The 8,227-nt window shown below is 36.4% G+C and overlaps 1 pseudogene; it reads right to left on the bottom strand.

Moving 5' to 3' along the window:
* The window catches only part of LOC118741835, a 14,281-nt pseudogene that overhangs the window by 1,086 nt on the left and 4,968 nt on the right, over positions 1 to 8,227 (bottom strand).

Below are 8,227 nucleotides of genomic sequence, written 5' to 3'. Positions count from 1 at the left end.
TATATATTTTGGGCCATTCCTGCTCTCACGGCTACTTATTTGCTTAAGCATGTACATATGTACACATTAGCTCTGATCCAGTATTTTACAAGAACTTGCAGAAAGTTGCAGGAAAAATGTTCCCGTACTCCAAAATTCTCCAAAATCCTGTAAAAAAGAGCGACTTTTGGAGAGTTGTGTAGAGAATGAAGTTGCAAGATTTTACCCGAACTTTTTCTTCTGGTAAAATTATGAAAAGTATCAAGCAATCACTGGCTGACGTTCTTACAGGAAAAATGAATTTTTTGTTCTCGTACTTTTTGTTGTTACTCACTTTTTACTCTCACTTCAGAGAGTAATTTTTCTGTTGGACAGTTTTACAGGATTTTTCACGAAAAGTATTGGATCAGAGCTTATATGTATATGTATATGTATGTTTTGAAAATTACCATTAACAGAGGAATGCGGAGGCGCGAATTGAAAAGACGGAAATGGTAAGTGCCAGTCCTTACTTATAAAATTCCATTCGGCAGTCGCATTTACTTTTAACTAAACCTCATACGTTTTGAGACATTGCACAGTGTCCGCTTCGTGCCAAAAAATAACTATTTCTCCCTCTGTAATTTTAGTAATCACTGGTTGACGAGGTGCCTTCAAAACAGGAGACAAATAGGAGCAAACCCGAAATAACAAAATCCAAGCGAGCTGAAAATGGCCAATATTCAGTTCGAACTCGGCTCTCGATAAAAGCCCGGTTGCCTGCAAGCGAGGAGTTTGGGCGTAGCGCATTTCTGCACGTTGCGTTTTGTTCCAAATATGGGCCGGATCGGTGTGGCCTTGCTCTAGTATCTCGATTATATAAGCAAAATTCACCTTGGCGCATAGCGTGAAAGGTAACTGACGACGAAGGGTGAAGTTTCCTAAGGTCGTAGTATTCTCCTGGGGAAGAAGCAACCAACTGTGTTTTCGATTGAACATGTTTTCAAAAGCCATAGCTCATTATTGGAACTATTTAATGTAATTGTTTCTACATCAGCTGCAAGCGTTGCCAACTTTGATAACATTCCCAATGCGGCGTATACGGGCTTTTGTATAAACTGCGAGTGAGCTGGTTGTGAGTTGTTCATACGGAAATGTGCCAGAAGAGTTCGCTGTGCGAATTCATATGGATGATAACTAATGAAGGCATTATCGTGGCTGATTGATTCCAGGTTTTTGAATACTTCATTCGATATTTTAACGTGCCAGTGCAAAAACGTAATGTATACAAGCTTGGCGGCATATCTAACGTCCAAGTGATAGCTCTGGGGTGTAGACCAACCTGCGATGGGGTCCGCTTCACTGTAAATTCATAAAAAGTTACACTAGTTGACAAGAAATCCGACCTTTAGCACTTGCCCATAATTTCTGATGTAAAATTCTGTGCTGTTAATACAAATTTCTTTTCAGCATGTCTTTATAGCGGCACTCGATGAAACCGTATTTAAAAATAAACAAAATCTGCCGATGCACAGTGTTTCGACTATATGGAGGCAGGTGGAAATAATAGTACACCTGCACCGATTTCACTGAAACTTGACATGTGCTCTAATTTTACTTAGAAATAGAGAATTATGAAATTTTGTAAAGATGCAATAATTGCCACGCCCTCTACTCTTGTGGGCGAAAATATTAAATCTCATCCGATTTCGATGAAATTTAGTTTGTAGTCTTTATTTTATTTGAAAAACCTAAATATAAAATATGGGGAAGATTGGATTACTATAACGTTCAAAACTCACAAAAAATGTGGGCCCAGTCATTAAATGTGATGGAATTTTGGGTAATTTTTGTTTCCTGCTTTCCACTCTCAGAAAACAAAGGTTATACAATAAAATGACTTAGGTGTCAATACTCGCTTTTTTCCCAATATCTGGAGGGATTTTTTCATTGTTCGAACAATCCTTTTCGCTAAAGTATGCAAAAAGAAGCTGAAAATCAAAAATTACATATATTTGCAAAGTCGCGCGCAAAGATCAAATTATGTATTCGAAAACTACATAAAATTCTCGAAAATATTAGTCTAATTTCAAGACCTGACGGACCGGTACTCACACTTTTTTTTCTAATAATCTTTAGCATCTACATTTCAAAGTAAATTTTTTGGTAAGAATATAGGAAAATACCGAATAAATGATAAATACCTTCACCTGAATATTCCACGACATTTAGATAATTAATTACAGTTGAAAAAGAAACACTTTCTGTGATGGGTTCTAAAATGATTAGTCGGTTTCGCGCCCATTCCCGTATTTTTTTAGAAATGTATCGTTCGTGAAGAAGGGGGGTGAGTAAATAATGTAAAATTTGGTACTTATGACTTTTACTATTCCCTCTCTAAGTCAAACCGGTTTTTTTACCAACTGTCACCATGACTTTTTTCTACCTGCCTCCATATAGTCGAAACACTGTGCGATGTGAGAAATAAAAAGTTGAAAACAAATGTGAGTCAATACCCTTCTGAATTTCAAAGCGTATTTAAATTTTTTTTATGCATTCGTTGTGAATCTTTGCGAGCTGAGTCAAAGCCTAATAAAGGTGCTGGCCCAATGTAGGCTTGCTTTGCTGGCCTTACTGACTTCATTTTGCTTTAATTTACTTTAAAAGCTTGTTTGGCCAAATGTAGCTTGGAACGCTGTCAAAGCAATCAGCTGTGTGGGTGCGAAACCAAAGTCTGTTCCATTAACATTAAGGGCCGGTTACTCAATGCCTGGTTAACACTAATTTGCGGTTAAACATCGTTATCGACGTCTTCGACTCCATGCATATAACATGGAGTCGGTAACGTCGATAACAATGTTTAACCGGAGATTAGTGTTAACCAGACATTGAGTAACCGGCCCTAAGAATTTCCCTCAAAATACGACATGAATTAATAATAAAATTAATTAATAACAAGTAAGAAAGTCTAAGTTCGGGCGGAGCCGAACATTAAATACCCGGCGCAAGTATTAAATATATGTTTTTTCACCTTTCCGAAACCTTCCGCTAGATGGTAAGCCGGGGTGTATTAATTTTGAGTAAATTAGCGTCCTTCAATTTCGAAATATTGAAGTTTCAAGCATTTCTGAAATTTACCGTTATATGAGAAGCGGCCGTTATTTTAGTCCGATTTCAATAATTTTCAACGTTTTGCTTATATGTGCCAAGCACAATAACCACACCGAGTTTGGTACAAATTGGTAGAACGGTTACCGATATACATATATGTGATCATAAGTGGGCGGTGCCACGCCCATTTTCCAAAATTTTACCATAAACGTATTTCTTGGTAAAGAATTGTTGCAAGCATCAATTTTGAATAAATTAGCTTCAATATTTACTGATTTATCGAAGATTTTGTATTTCTCCAAATTACCGTTATATGGGATGTGGGCGTGGTTATAGTCCGATTTTAAAAAGTTTCGGCGATTTTTATGCTGTACCAAGGCCAACAACTGTGCCAAGTTTGGAAGAAATTGGTGCAGCGGTTACCAAGATATACACATGTATACACATTTTCCAAAAATTTATAATATTCTTATTTTTCGTCTAAAAATTATTGTAAATATCAATTTTAAGTGAATAATCTCCAGTAGTTAATAAAATATCGCAGTTTTCGTATTTCTGAAAATTACCGTTATATGGGAAGTAGGCGTGAATATTGAGCGATTTTAAAAATTTTCGGCCATTTGGTATTTTGTGCGAAGGCCAACAACTGTGCCAAGTTTGGAAGAAATTGGTGCAGCCGTTACCAAGATATACACATGTAACCATAAGTGGGCGTGGCTACGCCCATTTTCCAAAAATTTTTAATATTCTTATTTTTCGTCTAAAAGTTATTGTAAATGTCAATTTTGAGTGAATTATCTTCAGTAGTTACTAAAATATCGCAGTTTTCGTATTTCTGGAAATTACCGTTATATGGGAAGTGGGCGTGGTTAAAGTCCGATTTCGCCCATTTTCAATACCAACCTACCTTGGATTAAGGCAAACCTACATACCAAATTTCGTTGAGATATCTCAATTTTTGCTCGAGTTATCGTGTACACGGACGGACGGACAGACAGACATGGCTTAATCGATTTCTTTTTTCATCCTGATCATTTATGTATACATTTGTCTATATCTATCTCGATTCGTTTTGGCTGTTACAAACAACCGTTATGTGAACAAAATTAATATTGTGCACAAGTGCGCTCGGGTATAATAAAAATAATAAAAACATCGTCTTAGCTCCTAATATTTTCATATTTATTTTGAAACTAATGTGAATAAATTTTTTTTGATTTCAAGGAAAAGATAATGAAATAATTATACTAGCTCATTTAGATATAAAAAAAAGGCGCTTTTTCACGAAACTATTGATGAGTAGTTATTATTGCTTATTGCACGGCTTGTATAGCATATATGTAACTACATACGTTTAATACAAATATGGAAAGAGATGAATCACTTTTATTTAACATTGAATTACTTAGATTTTTCGGCAACACTTTTTTAAATTAAGACATTTATTTACAAGTACATAGTATGTATATATGTACATCCTTGCAGCATTTTCATTAAACAACATTTTGTTTAAAAAAGCCCTTAGCAATTTGCTTGAATGCATTTATCACGAAAACATATCTATTTGTCAAAAGCCTGCAAAGCGTTGTCAAATAGAGATTTCGGCTATTTGAAACTTTGAAGCGCTTCAAGAAAGTGAAGTCAAGCTGCCATTTGACAAACTTTCATACATTTTAGTAGAGTTCAAAAACTGTTTGACAAATTTCAAAGCGAAGCAAGCAAAGCAAGCGTACATTGGGCCAACAATGCCTTAATAGCTAAATTTCCATTTCTTGAAATCTGTGAAAAGCTAATTGCAATTTCTTTGGATATATACCCCGTTGTCAAATTTTGACAACTTATCTTTTTCTTATTTAATTTTAGTTATTTTTTATAAAAATATAGTTTATTCTTTAACAAAGACCGACTAAATCCAAGTTTCAAACTCAATTTTAATAAAATAATGCGCAAGTTTGAAGTAGCCAGAACTTACCGTTGATTTTTGTAATTTTTGTTTTGTTGAAGGTATTGCTTATTTTCTGCACATAAAAAAAATCATCGAACACACTTCGGCACTCGTCTCCAGATGTGTGGCGAAGTGCGAGGCAGCTCTGGATTTGGTACATACTGGTACTGAGATACATTTGTACTGGGTTCCGGAGCACACCGGCGTTGTGGGCAACGACCCACAGGCTTACCAAAGAAGGCGCGCTGTCGGAAACTATGCTGTTAGAAGAGGTGCCTATTTTCCTCCAAACGATTAAACGGGAGCTCGACATGTCCATGATCCGGAGGGCGCAGAAGCCGTGGACCAAAATGCAAGGCTGCAAGGTGTCTAGGATTATTTGCGGAGCGTATGACATAAAGCAAACGAAGTTTCTCCTATCCCTCAAGAGGGAGGATGCTAGGCTACTGGTGGGTGTCCTAAAGGGACATTGCCTGTTGGCATCCCACGCCTTTAAACTGGCTCTGACAAATGATAAAATGTGTAGATGCAGAACGAAAGAGGAGACAGTACAGCAGACTACGATTCAGTCTCCAGGGAGCAGGCTTTCTGCCTAACTTGGAAGCCACTGCCAAGGTAGGGTACAACTTTGCTCCTGGCGCTCAGTGATTAACTGTACAATAGGGTCGTCGTTTATATAGTAACGTTATGGACCGTAATGCCCTCCGCGAAGTCGCGCAGTGGCTAGCCAGCTTACCTAACCTAACACTTCATATGGAAAAAAATTAAAAAAAAAATTCCAAGTCCTAGCTACATACTTCAAACTCGCACTTTATTTAAAAAAAAAATTTAATGGGCTACAAAACTGCGCACGTTTTCCGGATATGAAAATTGATGATAACTGTAGGAGTCTTTTGTATGCGTTTCGGATATGGAAAATTTAACTAAACTGCACTGTCGGCAAAATTTACGTTTCTATGCTGGCTGGGTAAGTACGTTATTGACAACATATGTTGCTGTTTCAAATTTAGGACGTTAGCATAAGGCGGTTGCAGAGATAGACGATATGAAAAGTAAAGTTTGTACCCCTTTTCCAATATCTGCCAATTTTCGCCATAAGTAGGGTATTTACAATTCATGCATACGTGCCAAGTTTCAGTTCCCCAGCGTAGTTGGTTTAAGAGATGTATTGGTGCGCTCAAAAAAGCGGTTTCACCATTTTATTGTGACGTATGTATATGTATGTGTATATATCCATCATTCTGCCACTGTAAAAGAATGTTAGGAATATCCCGAGCCCAGCGCCTCCTATCGTGTAATTTTTTAGTTCAAATATTCCTTTTCAATTGGCTAACAAATGTTCTAAATATGAGCCAAATCTCCAATTAAATGCAGTTTTTAAGAATATACAGCGCCACCTAGCGATTAAATTTTAGTTCCAAATATGAACGAAATCGGTCCAGCCGTTTGGTAGTTTAGTGACATACAATATACAGAAAACTCGTATGAAATTGCGAAATCTTGACGTCTCAGCATTCTTAATTTTTCGCCAACAAAAACAAAAAGCTTTGAATTTTTTTAATCGAAACACCTTCCGCACAGAAGATCCAAAAAATTACTTTTTACAGAATTGAAATCGGTTCAGCCGTTTAGTCATTATAATACCTTCAGAGGGTAATAATTAATAACACAAATCACTTGTATAATAGTGATGTACAAACAATTTTCTTTAAAAATACGCATTCTTTTTAAAAATATTTGTTTCAACACATTTTGCAATAGGACTGCGCAATTACTAAATTTATTATAACTCCTATTAATTGATTAATCGCACAATCTGCTTTTAAAAGTTCGGCGCTAAAAATTAAATAAAAACCTATATCAGCTATTTCCACAATTTCTTCAAAATCACCTATAGCGTCTGAATGATTTACATTTCTGTTGTGGTCATATATTGAGCTATTCAACCTTGATAACATACTGTTTGATATTGTAAACGTTTTGCAGCAGAAACTATTAGCTTTCATATGACACTTTATTCGAACTATTGAATTAAGGCTTTCCAACCTCATCCTATTTCGAATCTTAGTTTTTGTTGAATTCATTACGGAAAAAACGCGCTCAACAGAGCATGTGAGTGCCGCAAGGATAATAATATCAATTTACTTATATTTCCAAACATTTTATTGCCTGTTGCGGTTTTCACTCCGTAAGCAATTATCCAAAATTCTTCAGAGTCGGATGGAATGGTTCTGAGAAAAGTTATTCCATGTGAAAGTTAAAAGATTAAAATATTCAGTTTCCGCTGCTCTTCTTTCCTTCAAAGTCAAATAGGGAATTGGCAGGGGCATGAAACTCGCCCTCTTGTGATTCACACCCTTTTCTGGTGACAAAATCAAAGCTTTTTTAAAAGTATTTGATTGACTAGGTAATCGTTTCAAAATTTCTTCTATTAGGCTGATTAAACATTTTTGATAGTCTTTTAATATTCTTCTTAAGTCAAGTTTATCACACAGTTCATTATCCTCTTCTGTAAAATTATCGTGAAAAATAAAGTTTTGAATATTTTTATAATTGGAAAAAAGTTTATTTGAAGGAAAAAAATCGTCAATGGCGATTTCCTAAATTTTTACGCGCAATTATCCAAAAATAATCGCCACATCTGGACACTCTGCCACCATGTCAAACTATCGAATGTGCGAAAATGCTTTTTCAATTACGATACCTTGCGCATGCATTTAGAGTGATACGCGCTTTAACATAGTGCCGAATCCCACACTCTTTCCTAATGAAAACAACAGTTTCTTTGCTCTCCTGAAAAGTACCCATTTTCACATTCGATAATTTGACATGGTAACGACGATATATAGATAAGAAAAATTTGGTATGGAAAATATAAATAAAGAATCGTGAGGGTACTCATATTTTTGACGCTGACTGTATGTATGTATGTAATTGTATGTCGGCCGCTGTGGTGTAGTGGTAAGCAGTGCACGCTTCCACAGCGCAGCACCTGGGTTCAAGCCCTGGTCAAAGCAACATCGCAAAAATTTAGAAAAAACGTTTTTTCTTAACAGCGGTCGTCCCTCGGCAGGCAATGGCGAACCTCCGAGTGTATTTCTGCCATGAAAAACAGCTTCTCATAAAAATAGCATCGCCGTTCGGAGTCGGCGTAAAACTGTAGGTCCCTCCGCTTTGTGTGACAACATCAAGGCGCACGCCACAAGTCGGAGG

The sequence above is a fragment of the Rhagoletis pomonella genome, unplaced genomic scaffold (assembly GCF_013731165.1).
Source record: "Rhagoletis pomonella isolate Grant_MI unplaced genomic scaffold, Rhpom_1.0 Rhpom_scaffold_00006, whole genome shotgun sequence".
NCBI lineage: Eukaryota > Metazoa > Arthropoda > Insecta > Diptera > Tephritidae > Rhagoletis > Rhagoletis pomonella.
Note: the sequence above shows the minus strand (reverse complement) of the source record. Positions and strands in the feature narration are given on the sequence as shown.